General features: G+C 38.5%; 1 protein-coding gene across 3 annotated transcripts in view; it reads left to right on the top strand.

The window, feature by feature from the left end:
* Positions 1 to 3779: 3779 nt before the first annotated feature.
* Positions 3780 to 15790, top strand: part of LOC117662484 (cadherin-10) — a 165920-nt gene continuing 153909 nt past the window's right edge. The window contains exon 1 of one of the 3 annotated variants that reach the window (XM_034411931.3): positions 3780 to 4493. The gene's annotated coding sequence lies outside the window, so the exon portion shown is untranslated. Of the gene's footprint in view, positions 4494 to 8522; positions 8672 to 15790 lie in introns of those variants that run through there. The other 2 variants (XM_034411932.3, XM_087890250.1) reach the window with 2 other exon arrangements.

The raw sequence follows: 15790 nt of genomic DNA, 5'->3' as shown, positions 1-15790 counted from the left end.
AGGCATATTAAAGATTGCTGGAAGCTTCTGTAATGCTTGGCTAACTTTGTGGGGAATTTACAGTAACTCAGGGCTGTTTAAATCTCAGATAAGGTAAATGGCAACAACAGCTTTGTAGAAATATTTAGTATGACTTATGCAATGCCCAACCTTGAGAATCACGGAAAGTGTAGCATTAGGCTTGAAGAAAAATGCCTATGTTTTGTGCTTTGAAGAAAATAGAAAATAGATATTTTAAAGAAAAAGATTAAATTTACAGCACAGTTTTTTTTGTTGGGAATAGTTATGGATTGTACGCTAATAGAAACTAAGTTGGTTTTGAATTTAATAACAGCTGCCAGGTTACTGGTGGCACAGTATTGGAAGAAGGAAGATCCACCTACTATTGAGGAATGGACACTAAAAGTCATGCATTTGGCAGAGATGGCAAAAATTTCATCATATTTTAAAGACCATTCAAATGAAAGATACATATCGGAATGGAGAAGATGGATCGACTATATTCAAAACAAATATCAGACTAAGAAGATTCATATAGCTTATGAGTGAAACATTTTCAGTCTTTAGCTTATGTTTATAGTGTTTTGAGCTATAAGGAGTTAAAGACCTAGAAAGAATTTGAAGTCAACAATTTGTTAGCATATTTTAGTTTTATGTTTGTGAGTGCTATACCCTGTGCTTGTTCTGGGAAGTCTAGGGAGGGGGTGGGGGGAAGGGGGAGGGGGGATGGGTGGGAGGGCAAGGGGGAAGGGATGGGGTGAGGGGGGAAGGTTGGGGGGGAGAAAATGTTTGTATTTCCTATAAAACTTTTCAATTTAAAAAAAAAGAAAAAGAAAATAGGATCAAGAATCCAAAAGGTATGCTGTGAAATAGAGGACCCCAGAGCTTACTTAGCTCATTCATTCATTCATTCATTCATTCATTCATTCATTCATTCATTCCATCCACCCACTCACCAATCCATCCATTCATCCATCTTGTATGGTGATAAATCATTAGAAACTCATAGCAATTCATAATTGACCCAAAAATCATCCTTAAACAGTTAAAATATTGACTGAAACTATCAGTCTGCTAGATCAATACAACCAATCAAAATTACAATTACAAATAAATGGAAGGCAGATATAATGAAACCATAATGAAATCAAATGACAAAATAAAATAACACGAACAATTAAATAAATTCAAGGTAAAGTTAAAATAGTGATATTTAAAAATTATTCATCACGTGTTCTTCAGTCTGTTAAGTCAGAACATTTGAAAGGATGGAATAAACCTTAATTCTAAGGGTTGTCTATGCATTTGTATGCATTTTGTGTATCAGTGATGGTTTTCAAAAATTTTTATTACCGGTTCTGTGGGTGTGGCTTGGTGGGCATGGAATGGTTTGGTGGGCGTGGCAGGGGAAGGATACTGCAAAATCTCAATTCCCTCCCCACTCCAGGGGAAGGTTACTGCAAAATCTCCATTTCCTCTCGATCAGCTGGGACTCAGGAGGCAGAGAATAGATGGGGGCGGGGCCAGTCAGAATTTTTACTACCGGTTCTCCAAACTACTCAAAATTTCCGCTACCAGTTCTCCAGAACTGGTAAGAACCTGCTGAAACCCACCTCTGATGTGTATGTGTGTAGGAGGCTATTCTGCAAACTTGGAAAGTACCATAACTGAAAGAAAATACCTCATTAACTGTTAGATACAAACAAATGCTTTTCATTTATTTGTATTTCAACCTGGGGCTGAGGGAGCTGAGGGCAGCATATATGCATGCTTCTCTTTTTAATCTTGGAGCAATGTTGTCCTAATTCCTGTGAGTTGATTAGATAATAAGGTAAGTAAAGGGCAAGGATTTAAACTTGAATTGTCCTACTTCAAATATCATTTTCGTGGAATATCTCCCTCTCCATCGATGGTGGTTCAGACCTACTGACTCTACAGAGGAACATTAACAGTGTACTGTATTTCTGCAGCTGCTATAAGAATAGGGTCAGGAAGTTAAAGGTCCTAAAACCCAATACAGCTTTAAAGGTTCAGTGGTAGCAAATCTCATCCCCAAATTTCTTCCACATATTATTTTTTTATTGGTATTTAAATCAGAGGAGATAATTAAAATCACTCAGGGAAAGATTTGGTGCAGAATTTACTAATTGTTCACATAAACACAAATAAAAATCTAATTGAGAGAGCCATTTTGGTCTAGTAGTTAAGGCACCAGACTAGAGACGGGAAGGCCATAACTTCTAATCTGGCCTTAGATAGGAAAGTCAGATAGGTGATTTTGGACCAGTCACTCTATCAGCTCACCCCACCTCACAGGTTTGTAGTTGTGGGAAAATTAGGAGGTGGAAGAAATATTAGGCATGTTTACCGCCTCAAATTCTAAAAAAAAAATAATGAACATGGAATATAAATAAATAAATCAATAAAATAATTGGCAGGCAAACTATGATCTGTTCCTCCATAAACCCTTCTCTTATTAGTTTTCTTGTATCAATCTGTCTTTATATTAAGGAAAATGGCAAAATTTCCCATTTTCTTTTTACTTCAGAGGATCTTCGGCTAGTAATAATCTGCTCTTCCATTTATTTTTTTTACTGTTTACAGTACTTTATTATCATGTAACAGTAATGCGTTTTTATTTTATTTTTATTTTATTTTGTATATATGATCCAGAGCTGCTTTGACTTCCTCTTCTAACATGAAATTGATAGCATGTTAACATCCAAAACATATTTAAATTGAATACATCCATAGCCCATTTAATTATTTGTTGACAGGTGGCAAAATTACTGGACTTTGCAGCCTCACCATGCTAGGAAAATTTCCTTCCTTTTAAGTGAAGCTTGTACTGATTTTCATACTTGAAAGCAGTATTATTGTTGTTGTGTGTGTGTGTGTTTTAAGTGCATCCACCAAACCTTCCTCATACCACAGATTGGATGGAGCAATACTGACATCCTTTGGTTTACTCTTAAGGGATTGTTTGCAGCGCATTCCCATGTGTTACGAAGCACAAAATCCTTGTCCCCCCCCCCGCCCCCACCAAAAAAAAAACATTTTTTTTTTTAAAAATGTGGAGGCTTTGGTCCAACCTGGTCCAAAAGGAATTGTGCACAGCCCAATTTGTGGCATGGGAGAGCATCAACTGTTCCAGATTTAATGCGTGCAAAGGATGACATCTGCAGAATAGCAAACTAAAGGGCAGCAATTCAAGCAATGTTATCCATCCACACACACGCATGTGATGCCAGAGATCGGCTGGGACCAAAAAAAAAAAAAAAAAACCGCCAGTTCGGTAGGAACGCCAGGAAACGAACATTTGGACTTTTGCTTTCCTTTGCTTTCCTTAGCAGAAGCGATTGCACTACTAGTAGCACTGAAAATTTAAATTCTGCAGAAGTCTCCGGGAAAGAATCCAGCACGATCAGTATCTCATAATAGCTTTGCTTCCCTCTTTTTTATGGAGAGAGAGAGAGAGAGAGAGCGAGAGAGCTGAAAGCGAGCAGCAGTTAAATGCTGCCCTGTCTCCAGTGCGCCGGCCGGAAAATGTAAAGGCGATTTCTTCTGGTATCACCTCCAAGAGTATAATTTAATTTGTCACCTGGCAATAGATGGGACGAGGAGACAAGTGGTGCAGTCTCCCGGTGGAGGGAGGGAGGGGAGAGAGAGATTGAGAGAGAGAGAGAGAGAGAGAGGAAGGGAGGGAGGGAGGGAGAGAGAGAGAGAGAGAGAAATTAAAGATTTCAGAAAGACAGAAAGACTCCCCTCTCTCCCCATTCCCCCCACAACAAACCCGAAACAAACCACCAAGCCCGAAAGTGGTGTAGTTGTGACTGTTTACCCCAAGCAGAGCGGACGGGGCTGATTATTACCTTGGACTTGAAGCACAGAGACCCCTTCTGTCAGGAGCAGGAGGAGCGAATCTTCCAGCCAAAGCCCCCCCCCCCCGTTTCTTTGTATCCCTCCCACACATTCACTTGCAAATCCCTGGGAAAGGCTGCTCTTCTCCTAGTTTCTGTAACCTTCCCATAGCAAGGGCTGCGGCTCTCTCAGCAGAACCTTTCCCTCCCCCTGTCTCTTGATCTCTGCCTCTCCTCCTCCTCTTCTCCTGAGTGGTGGCTTCTTCTTCTTCTTCTTCTTCTTCTTCTTTTGCCCTCCTTCTTCTTTCTTTTTCTTTTAATCAGGCTCCCTGAATGAAAGCCAATCAGAGCGAGCGAGCGAGCGAACGAGTCAGCCAGCTAGCCAGCGAATGTCCCCCCTCCCTCCCTCCTCCTCTTCCTCCTCCTCCTCCTCCTCTTCTTCCCCGCTTCCCATCCCCGCCGCTTTTCCTGCTGTCCAGAGTTAAGTGGTGCTCGCAGAAGACGCCTGAATTCGTTTCGAGTCGACTCCGGGTGGAAGAGGGCAAAATAAGCAGGAAATAAAAAGGAAGATTAGTCCGGGACTTCGGGGGTTGCCGCCTTTGGGTAGGACAACGACTTGATTCACAACAAAAGGTAAGGACTCTCTTGCCTTTGGCTTTGTAGTGGAAAGGGCATAGGAGTTGTATTTGGGGGAGGAGGGGTTTCCCCCATCCCCGTGTGCCGTGTTCTATTCTGTCAACCAGAGGGGTGTAAAACGAACATAACTTTCGCTCGGTCTTAGAAAAAGAACCTTTCCAACCCCGAAGTTGCGCGAGCATCTCGCCTTGTATTCTGAAGCTGAGCTGCTTCAAACGGGCAATTTGCGAAGCTGGTCGAAAGAACTGCCGAGCTGGATGCGGGGCAGCTTATATGAACCCCCTACCTCTCCGTTCAAGACTACCTAACTAACTAAAAAAACAAAAAACAAAACAAAACCCAGTAACGTATTTCATCGTTGTAGAAAAGCTGGAAGCAACATTTGTAAAGCTTCATCCTTAACCCCCCCCCCCTTAGTCCTTCTCCTGGGCTTAGCATGAATGGCAAACATACGTGTGGGAACTCACCTCATCCTTTATAGATGATTGCCCGTAGGGGTTTTCAGTTCTGAGGCTAAGGTAAATGTCTTTCCCTCCCCCTTCTCTTCCCCCCCCACATATATTTGGGGTAAATTATGTTTCAAAATGCTCCAGGAGTGTTTGAAGCATAGAAACTTATTGGTCTGTATTTGTCAAGCGCTACACAGCCAAAGGTTGAGAAGGCACCCATCCCAGGTTGTGATTAGAGATTTACAGACCACAAAAAAAGAAAGCAAGCAAGTTGTGTCTGCCTTCACTGTCCCTGCTGCAATAAAATCCATATTTGATGTGGTGTTAAATTAATGCAGCATGGTGCAAGTCCCCCTCTGTGCTCCTAGCAAGTCACTGTCGGTCGCTTTGTCAGCTGCTCTGTGCCGTGCTCCAAAATTTACAGCAAATGATTGTGCATTATAATGCCAGCTGTAGCTATCTGAGCTAAACAGAGCTTTCAGCATCCAGGAGGCCACCAACTGACAGCATGTGTGGTTGGTAACAAACAGTAGTACCTGACCTATCGTCCTGGTTTACATCTTCCACCCCAATAGAGCCCCTTTCACATCATCCCTGATTTACAATCTAAAAAGGAAAAAGAAAAAAGAAAGAAAGAAAAAAGGAGGGTTCTGTTTTCAAAACTGTAGCTGATTAGTTTTGAAATGCTTTGAGGTACATCATTTTATTCTGGATGGTTAAAAAAAGAGGATGAGAGACAAATGAATTTGCTTTTATAAAGTAGATGGTTCCATATTTACATAACCAACTGGCCAAATTTTGATTGGTATTTGTTGAGCCTTTTTCTGAAATTATCTGCTGTGAAAACTTTGTTGAGCTTAGATTACTGTTGTCTGCATTTCAGATGTTTATGCTAATATTCATCATCCCCTCTGCTCCCCCCTCAAAAAAATGGGGGAGAGAGAAAGGTGGGAGGGGGAGTAGGAGGAGGGCAGAGAATATTCAGAGAAACAGAGAACGACAAGTTTCATTTGCTTGGGGGGTAACAAACTCTCTCACTGGCTTAAAAAAATGGCAGCATCATTTGGTGGGTAGGGATGAACAATGTGATTCAGAATATAAATCAAATTATTGAAGCTAAGCCTTTCATCTCAAACCTATTTTGATCAATGAAACTGATCCCTTTGTGCACACTTGATTGAAGGTGGGTGTTTCTAATGTGAAAGTTCAGTCTTGAGAAAGAAACTGGTTTTGAATTTCAACCAGCTTTTAAAACTATGGAGTTAACTCTATTAGAATTGGGCTTGATGTCAAATCAAATTGCATTACATGCTTGGTTCTTTAACATTTGCAAATAAGATGTGATTTGTCTATGAGGTGTGTGAGAATTGTAGAAAAAAAATACAGATCCTCTACTTTGTGTTGCGCTCATTTCATTTTGTTACTTCTGACTCTAGTTTATGTTGACATATTTGGGTTGTGGATGAGTTTCAGTGAGGGAGATTTTTAGATTTTGTGGGAACAGTCAAATGTGTGCAGGTATACTTGGAGAGTACAGTGTGCATTTTTATTCTGTAGTGTCCTTTACTGCTGTAAAGGTATGCAGAATTTTTCCCAATGCCATAATGCATTCCTTTAAATGGAATCAGGTGCTGAGAGCAAATCTGTATTATATTATTACTAAGAAAAGGAGATAAATCTGAAAGACCCATAGTCTCCAGATACACAGAGGACATATTGCTCTTTTATTATCAGTCAGAGAAATTTGATGTTAAAGTTAATTTAAAAAGCCCTGGTATTGAACATGGCTGGTTTTAAAAAAAAGAAAGAAAGACAATTGCTTCATTTTTTAAAATCAACTGAAGTACAGAAGAGAGAAAAGGTTAATTTAAAAATGATAACCTTTTCTGGTACTTAGGAAGACATTTCCTGATTTTAGCAAGATATCCCAAAGGACAAAAATAACAATGAAGTCTTACTCTTGTTTGCTGTCTGATTTTTTTTTTTATTTTTTTGCTGAGGTGATTTATTTTCTATGTATTTTTATAATGCTAATAATACAAATCGTAATAATTGTTCATGCTCTGTAATGCCACTAGGCTGCAGCAGTTGCACACGGGGTCAGACAAGTGTGAGGAAAAACACTGAGCAAGTCACACAAAAGAGGTGTAAGAAGTGTGCTTTATGTTCATATTAAGTACTGACCTCTTTTCTTTTAAAAAAATGATTAATGATCAGTAGCTGAAGTATTTTATATGATGTATCCAGTTTCCTCATTAAACTGCACCACAGTCCTCACCGCTCTGCATCATAGTGCTGTATTTATCTCCAACTGGGCACAGGGGAAGGAAGGCAGGAATGGAACAAATAAAGCAAGAGGGAAAAGATTGATTGATTCAGAGAAAATATGTAAATTATATTTTTTTAATAGAGCTGAACTGGAATCTCTTTATGTAATAGATGCAATGATGCTAATTAATATTGTATTCTCGCTGCTGAAGGACTAGATTTTGAGCAAGAGAACAATCTAGTAAAGGACTGTTGGTGATTTTTAAGTTGGTTGGAAAACTTTTCATGCAGCTTAAAAAAGATATGGTATATTGCTTTTAGATTAGGATCGTGAGAACCTGGATACAGTGTCCTCCCCCTGCTATGGAAAGTCACTACATGATTTTGAATCCATCATTATTTCAGGTCAACCAAACTCATAAGATTGTAGGAGTGCTCTGTATGCTACCTTGACCTCATGGAACCGAGGTAGAATATACTGTACATCTACAAACAAATAAAATGCATTATGATAGCATCTGGAATTATGGGGATATAACTTTTAATTCCACAAATTCCATGAAAGCATAAGTGTGCTAGGTACAAATGATTCATGCCTGCATGCTTCTATTCCAGAACTGTAGCCCCATTTGTATTCTGTCTCAAGGAAATACTTGATTCAACTTGTAAAAATAAATATATTGAGACAATTTTCCTGCTTCACCAGACTTTGGACAACTCCCAACAATAAAATATCAATAAATTCTCCAACTCTAAAATCATCACAAAACTATAGATCACAAGGTCATTTAATAGCCAGAAACATAGAACTGACAAACTCCAGGGACAAACATAGCAATTGTCATTTTGTCAATTTACCAAAGGCTCAACAAGAACAAATTCCTTCCCTTCTTCTGAAAGATCACTATGGAAGAGCCATCTTCTCTTAAAGAGTAAGAGACTTGGAGTGGCAAAGATGAAAGCTTCTCTCTGTGCTGCCATCCCCCAAACCAGTGGTTCTCAACCTTTTCTTCTCCATGGAACCCCTTTAAATTCCTTTTGTGGGCACAGGCCATGGACTCCCAAGACTTAACTCAATATGTAAATCATAACATTTTTCAAGCCCCCTGGTGATGACATCACGGCCTCTCAGGGGTCTACAGACCACAGGTTGAGAAACACTGTCCCAGACTATATGGGGAATAAACCAACTCATAGTGTAAGAATACTTTATTTGGAGACAGCAATCCTATGAAAATTGAAGAGTTGAACAGCGAAGAGATTTTATAGATAATAACCAGCACTTTCAACTGTATCCAGAAACCTGTTAACCAATTCTGCTCTTACAGATGGGGCATATACTGCCAAACGAAGACGAGCCACTGGCAATTTGGAAGCTATATTTTATACCTACTGCAGTTTCTTAGTAGTCTTCAAACAAAGCTCCAGTAAAGCACCTTACAGTGATCCAGTGATCCAGTAAGCTACAAAACTCCTTGTTGATATGTAAAACATATCAAGAATCCTGCCATAATTCCATTTTTTTTTGGGGGGGGGCGTATGGAAACATTATAGCAAAACAGAAACAAAATTAGTTTATTACTTGCTGTTTTAACCATTGTCCACCAGAAGTTTAAACAGTTTCCACTCTAAAACTCAGGCTACAATGGATAGGTTGTTATCCAGTAATTAATTTGTGGTCTTATTCACAAAATAAAAAGATGAAATTAAAAAAAAACAACACTTTTTTCATCTCACAAATGGTGTTTTTTATAGTATTTTCCTTTGTTTTACTCTGCTCACTCCCCTTTTTCTTAATTATTAACCATTTGGCCAGGGCTGAATCTGGGTTTATGAAACTACTGGTTACCAGTTTCAGGCCTTTCATCAAAACTTATTAACATTCTAATTAATTCTCATTATCCAGCCCAACCTTGGTTGTACTTTAAAATGATGACAATGATGAAAACTAGTAGCTACTTTGGCTAAGAATTTGGGGGTATAAAGTTGGAGATGTCTTACATTTTTATTGGAAAAAAAATGAGATGTTTAACTGTGGTTGGATTGCAAACTTAATTAGATTGCCTTACATATATTCTATTTCAATTCCTCCCACACCCCTCCCTCCTCCCCCATTTCTCTCTTGCATGACTGGATCAGAATATGCAGAACTTCTCCCCTTCCTAAAATAAGGCTACTGTGAAGTGTGGTTTGAGTACCAATTTGTTAGCAAGGGCATTTTATAAACTGTGCTATAGAAGCATCTACATTTTAGAATAGATTGCAAGGGTGATTTTTTTTTTTAAATTTTATCCTATTTTTCCACACAGCCTTATTATCTATAAAGATTGCTGAGTTCTCTGAAAATGTGAGGCTACTGTGTAGGCATGCTTTCGTAATCTTGTACCCTCTAGGTGTGCTTTATTGCAAGTTGTAAGATGTCCATGAAGGCTGAAGATTCTGAAACTTCTCATCTAGCACATCTGGAGAGCACCAGATTGGGAGGAGGAAGCAATTATACCCTCTTTCCCCTTTTATTTTGTCCTGTGGTGAATCATTCCTTATCTAAAATAATTTTGTGACGCTTATTATTTATTACATTTGCTGATCCATGAAGGTTAGCAATGCAAATAAAAATACACTTGTAGATAGGCTTGCAGATAGACCTGTAGATGTACAAAAGTCATTTAACTTTTAAGATAATTGTAAAACTATTTAGAATGCCTGGAAGCTATTATTAATAGAATAGATGTACTACATAGGCAGGGTGGCATCTACCTATGTAGTGGTTAAGATGCTGGGCTTGTCAGCTGAAAAGCCAGTAGTCCAGGTTTGAGACCCGAGCTCCACGTGATGGGATGAGCTCCTGTCCTCGCTCCAGCGCCTGCAAATGCAAGTAGATAAATAGATACCACTTAGGTGGGGAAAGTAAAAGCACTCAGTGACATCATGCTAGCCACATAACCATAGACATTTCTTTAGACAGCACTGGCTCAATGGCCTTGAAACAGAGATGAACACTGCCACCTATAGTCAGCAATGACTAGCAGAGTAAAATTGCAGGGAAGTATGGACAAAAGTGCTTTTATAGGCTTTTTTAAAGGTTAAGATTTTCATAATCCTTATTTGATGTACAGGACTGATTTAAACAGTTTTATTTGACGGTATTTGCAAGTCATGTTCCCTAAAGCTGAATGCACACATTTCTTTTGCAGTTGATAGTGGGTAGTACATTGTAAATAATTCCGTTGCAGATTAGTATGTAAATATTCCCCATCATTAAAAGCAAAACAAAACAGAAACACTTTAGAGTTGGTATCAGAAAAAAACGTTCTTTTATTCTTTCACTATGTAGAAAGAGGTGGTTTTTTTTTTTTAATGGAGACAGGTCTTTAATATGAGACCAACATGGCTACAATCTGAATAGTGGATGGTTATTAATGTTATAATAAATAATTTATTGTAAAGTTAGTGTGAATTTCAGTTCTTTTACTATGTAATCCAGTGTTGGCTAACCTTTTTCGGTCAAAGTGCCCAAAGCGTGCATGCGTGCAAGTGTGCGCATGCACCGGAACCCCCCCAAATGCAATGCGCGCACCCCCTGTGTATGCACCCCACATACGCACCATGCGAATGCTACCCGCACACGCCCCGTGCATGTGCACATGACTCCCCTGCACGCACCCTGCCCCGTCTCTGCACAACAGAGACCCAAAGACCAGCTGGCCAGCAGGAGGCATGCGTACATATGCGGCGGAGCTGAACTGGGGTGATGGCTCGTGTGCCATCAGAGAGGGCGCTGCGTGCCACCTTTAACATGCATGCCATAGGTTCGCCATCACAGATATAATCTAATAACATTCGGATACAAAAATTGTGTGGGAGAGAGAGGTCACAAAGGAAACAGCACCCTACCAATCTTAGCCTTGATATTTTGGGGTTTTTTTTCCTCCATAATTTTATCTGTAATTGTCAGCCTTACAAAGTATTCTGCCTTGAGATCCAGAAACTGACTGCATAGGAAGACAATAACAGTACTCTGAGATAGGTTATAGCAACAGAATCTTGCAAATCTGCTTGTACTTCACCGTCCCTCCCTCTTATAGTCTGGTGAGTCAAGGAACACTATTACTTTTCCAGGGTTTGAGGAAGTCTTCTGTCCTTGTTATTTCTGTAACAACTTCTGAATAGCCTTTTCAAGGCCTTCTCCATGGCTGTCTGCACTAATATCCAGTTTATTTTTTATTATTATTTAACAGGCAGGGTTATCTGAAAGTTATAGTGAGAAAAGTCAAGATGGCAGCCATGATGTTGCAATCAAAGCTTCACCTGTTTTTTTAATCATGGTGGAGCTTCAGTTGCTCCATTATGGCTACTGTCTTCACTTTTTTAACCATACTCTATGGACATCTTTGCTAACAGACATGAAATAGAGCCATAGGAATGTTAATTTATAATATACAAGCATTTCTTATATCTGTTTAAAATTGGTATCTGCCTGATACCCCTGACAAAATTGTCTATGCAGTAGATTCCCGGATATTGGGTTCATAAAACAAATTGTGTGCTGCAGTGTAAATGTCCTGGAAGGATCTTTTGAAATTCTGCTTAACTTGCTGTTTTATCACAGAAATGATTAAAGTAGCAGTGTCTCAACTAAACCATGCTAGTGATGTGCAATATTTTTCTGAGCCCCAGTAACTTCAGTCAATGTAAAATCAAACCTTACGATTTTTTAAAGTTTTATTTTTTTTTAGCACTACATATGGGGTTTTTTCCTTTCTGCCAGCAACAGATGCCATTACTGTAAAATAAAGAAAGAAGAGAAAACCCTTTTCCAAAGTAAGCATTGTTGTTTCCTTTATTTTTGTGCAATTGATGGGGGGTGAGATTGCATATGAATTGAAATAGTAATTTGACATCCTTGCTCAAAATTGTATGACTTTAATGCAGCATAGCACTGTTACAACATTTAAGAACCAAAGTGCATGTTTAAATGAAAGATAAAAGGATAACTCTGTGTGGATGGTGGGATGCAGGGATGGAAAGAGAGACAGACAAACAAACAAACAGACAGATAGATGTAATCAAACATAAATGTAATCTGTGGTATGTATGTGTGTGTTTGCCTATATATGCAGATATGTGTAAACAGAGAGAAGGAATTATGTTGTCCTCATAGTATTTTAAACAAGAATAATGTATATGATTGTCTGCAGGTTAACTGAACATGTAAGTAGTTATGACCCAAGATATAATTATATCATATCAGCTGTTTTGCAAACTGAATTTCTGAAGAGATGTGTGTGTGTGTGTGTGTGTGTGCGTGTCTGTGTGTCTGTGTGTGTAGTCATCATCAAAAACACTCAGAAGCCAGAGTCAATTGACAATCTATAGTGTAGGAAAAGAAATTGTTAAAATGCCTATTATTCATAATTAGATACTATCATTTAGCCAACATTAAGTATGAGTAAGACCTACCTGCTGCAAACTAGTAGTGCAGTTTTATAAAAAGTACTTGCCTGGCAGGGATACAGGAAACTAAATTTTTTGTCCTTCAGATCAAGGTGAAAATTTCTTGCAATGTACAGAGCAGAGCTGGTGTGAAAAAAAGATATATTTATTGATTGATTGGACTTCATACTATTCAAGAACAGGAGTTCTGTAGGTAACAGATTGGCCTGCATTGATTTGATGTCCTCCTCTTCCTCCTCTTCCTCCTCCTCCCCACCATCAATACCACCATCATTATCACCACTGTTTTTGTTGTTATTAAAAATACATGAGTATTCTCATGAAAGTATATGATATTCTGACATACCTAACCCATAATGAAGTAAAACAGACCGATTAAAAATTAAAGAGATTAGCCAAGTACCTCTTTCTGCAAATGTTGTGATTACCCAGAGCTAATGTTGAACTCTTTTCTGCTTCCCTGACCACCTTGTGACAAATGGCATGTTGTACTTGATTCATGGCAGTTTAACTATTGAGAAATCAGTGGTAATATTCCTTTCTAATGTAATTAAGCTAGCAAGATGGAGTCTTGACAAACTGGACAGTATGTGGATTCCAATATGGGAAACATGTCAACATTATTTAGGGAAGCATCTGGTGGTATCACTGGCTCAAGGTTCACATTATTCTTTTATTTAAAATATCTATCCATCTGCTCAGTTCCAAAGGAACTGACTGTCTAAGAAAAGGCTCCTGCATTCCTACTAGCACATAATTCAATGTATACTTATTGGGCATCCCAGTTTGTTTATTTATTAAATTTATATCCTGCCTATCTCTCAAGTAACTAATCCAATCTCTTCACCATGATATTAGACTTTTTTAAATCTCCAGTGAAGTATACATTCAGATTAGAAAAGATTTGTGCCCAAAGTACTTATTCCCCACCCCACCCCAATGATTCACAATTAGAGTCAAGGAAAGTCTGACTCATACCATGAATATGGTGTTTTTTTATTTAAAATAAAAAGTGTTATTACTTACAGATCATGATAGATTTACATGCACTAGCAGTGAATGTGGGAGTATAAAGGGAGGAAAGATGTGATAAAGGAGGGAATATTGTCTTCCAATCAAACCACTACAATCTATTCCTGAATCAATGCATTATTCTAATTTCTTACAGTTGGGTCCAGGATAAATGGGTGTGTTAAACAAGAAAACTCAACATAAAAATGCCTAACCTGCTATTAAATTGCATTGCTGTGCCCATTTTCTTAACTAGTAGTAGTCCTAATAACTCTAGTAGTCCTATTAACTGTCGTACTCCTATTGAACAAATGCAGAGGACTGTGCAGCTAAAGCTAATAAATGACACACATGAAATCTAAGAATCGTGAAGCTAATCTTGATTAGGTGACCCTACCAAATCTCCAGTCAGTAATTTAACTTGCATTTGCTTTTCACACACTTTCAGAATTAGAAATATTTTTTTTAGGGTTTGACATCCCTAAATTAGTAAAAATAATAAAATTAATGAAGCTATTCAGATGTCCTATCTCACATTTCTTTGAATCAGACAATCATTAGTTGGGGTTGATTCTTTTTTCAGATACACATAATTTCCTTCTCAGGTATCTGAGAAACACCCCCCCCCCAAAAAAAAGGCAGACCATAGACTCAATTATTTTATTTAAAAAGTGCAGAGGTTCCATTTCTTCAAATGAATCTAGGAATGGAAGCAGAACATTCTCATTTCCTCCTGCTGTTGATATGATTTATTGTATTCTTTCCCCATTTTGCTGGTCTGCCAAGGGGAGAGCCTCCATTCCAGTATGGTTCATTGATCCCATGTCTTGGGAGAAGGAGAAGGAGGAGGATAGAATTACACATCCCTGTGTACATGACAATTTTGCAACATCATTATTCCCAAAACATAGTTCAGAAATCGAGCAATAGTTTTGTGCAATCATTTAGTAGAATAAAGTATTGAACTGGAAAAGCTTTGTCTTTTCATCATTTGTTACATATCTTTTAATTATTTGTTATAATAACTGAGATGAATGAATGCATTGCTTCTTAAATTTAAAGGCTGGCCTAGTTCAAAGCATCTCTGATCAGCTTTATACTTTAAAATAATAGCAAAAAAGAAAAAAAAATGCAATCAACAGGGTGTGCAAATTCACCCTACTCCAAAACTTGGGAGAATACATAAATCTGAAAATCTGTCAGGGTGGAAGTTTCAGTTGTCTCTGCAGGGATACTATTCCAGAGACCAGACCCCACAACAAAGAACAGCTTGTTTATTCATCCATTCATTTTAAAAAGAGCATTTAATAGGTATGAAAAGATCTACAGCTTCTCTGTTTGTAGCCCAAGTGCAAGTAAGGCTTCATTTGTAATGCTGCGTTCGAGTGGTGTTTCTTTGTTTCTTGTTCTTTCTTTTTCTTTTTTGACCCTTTCAGTTAGTGTTGACTCCTGGTTACTGCCTGCACAACTTGCTGAGTTTTCTTGGCAACATTTTTGGAAGTGGTTTGCCATTGCCTCCTTTCTAGGGCTGAGAGAGAGTGACTTACCCGAAGGTCACCCAGCTGGTTTTGTGCCTAAGGTTGGATTAAAATTCTCTGTTTCCCAGTGACACCTTTATTTTAAGAATTTTTTTTTGAAAATGTTTACACAAGTGAAAGACAAAAAATGTAAAGAAAAAGATATGAGGAATAAAAAAGAAAGTTGCAGAAAGCGAAGGGGGGAGGGAGGGAAGAAGGGAGGGAGGGAAGAAGGAAGGAAGGAGGGAAGGAAGGAAGGAAGGAAGGAAGGAAGGAAGGAAGGAAGGAAGGAAGGCTTGCGTAGTCGTTACAAAGCATGGGCTCACTGAGATAAATCCATTATTTTTTAAAGGATCAAAGATGATTCCCCCTTTATTATTTATGACCCTTATAAAATTCTGATTTTATACTGTGTCTGTCACACACAGTGAGGAACAGAGAAAGAGAAAGTGATACTCCGAAAACTCTGTAGTATTCAAATACTATGTGTGATTGCCAGACATAAACTTACCCTTCTGAATTGGAACTTGGAACTCACTTCCATTCTTGCAGCTTCAAACAAGCAGCAAATGTTGGAAGTTGTGTCCTATAGCAA

Source organism: Pantherophis guttatus, chromosome 3 (genome assembly GCF_059756535.1).
Source record: "Pantherophis guttatus breed Tessera chromosome 3, ASM5975653v1, whole genome shotgun sequence".
Classification (NCBI taxonomy): Eukaryota; Metazoa; Chordata; class Lepidosauria; order Squamata; family Colubridae; genus Pantherophis; species Pantherophis guttatus.
The sequence above is the reverse complement of the archived record's forward strand: the minus strand, read 5'-3'. Positions and strand labels throughout refer to the sequence as shown.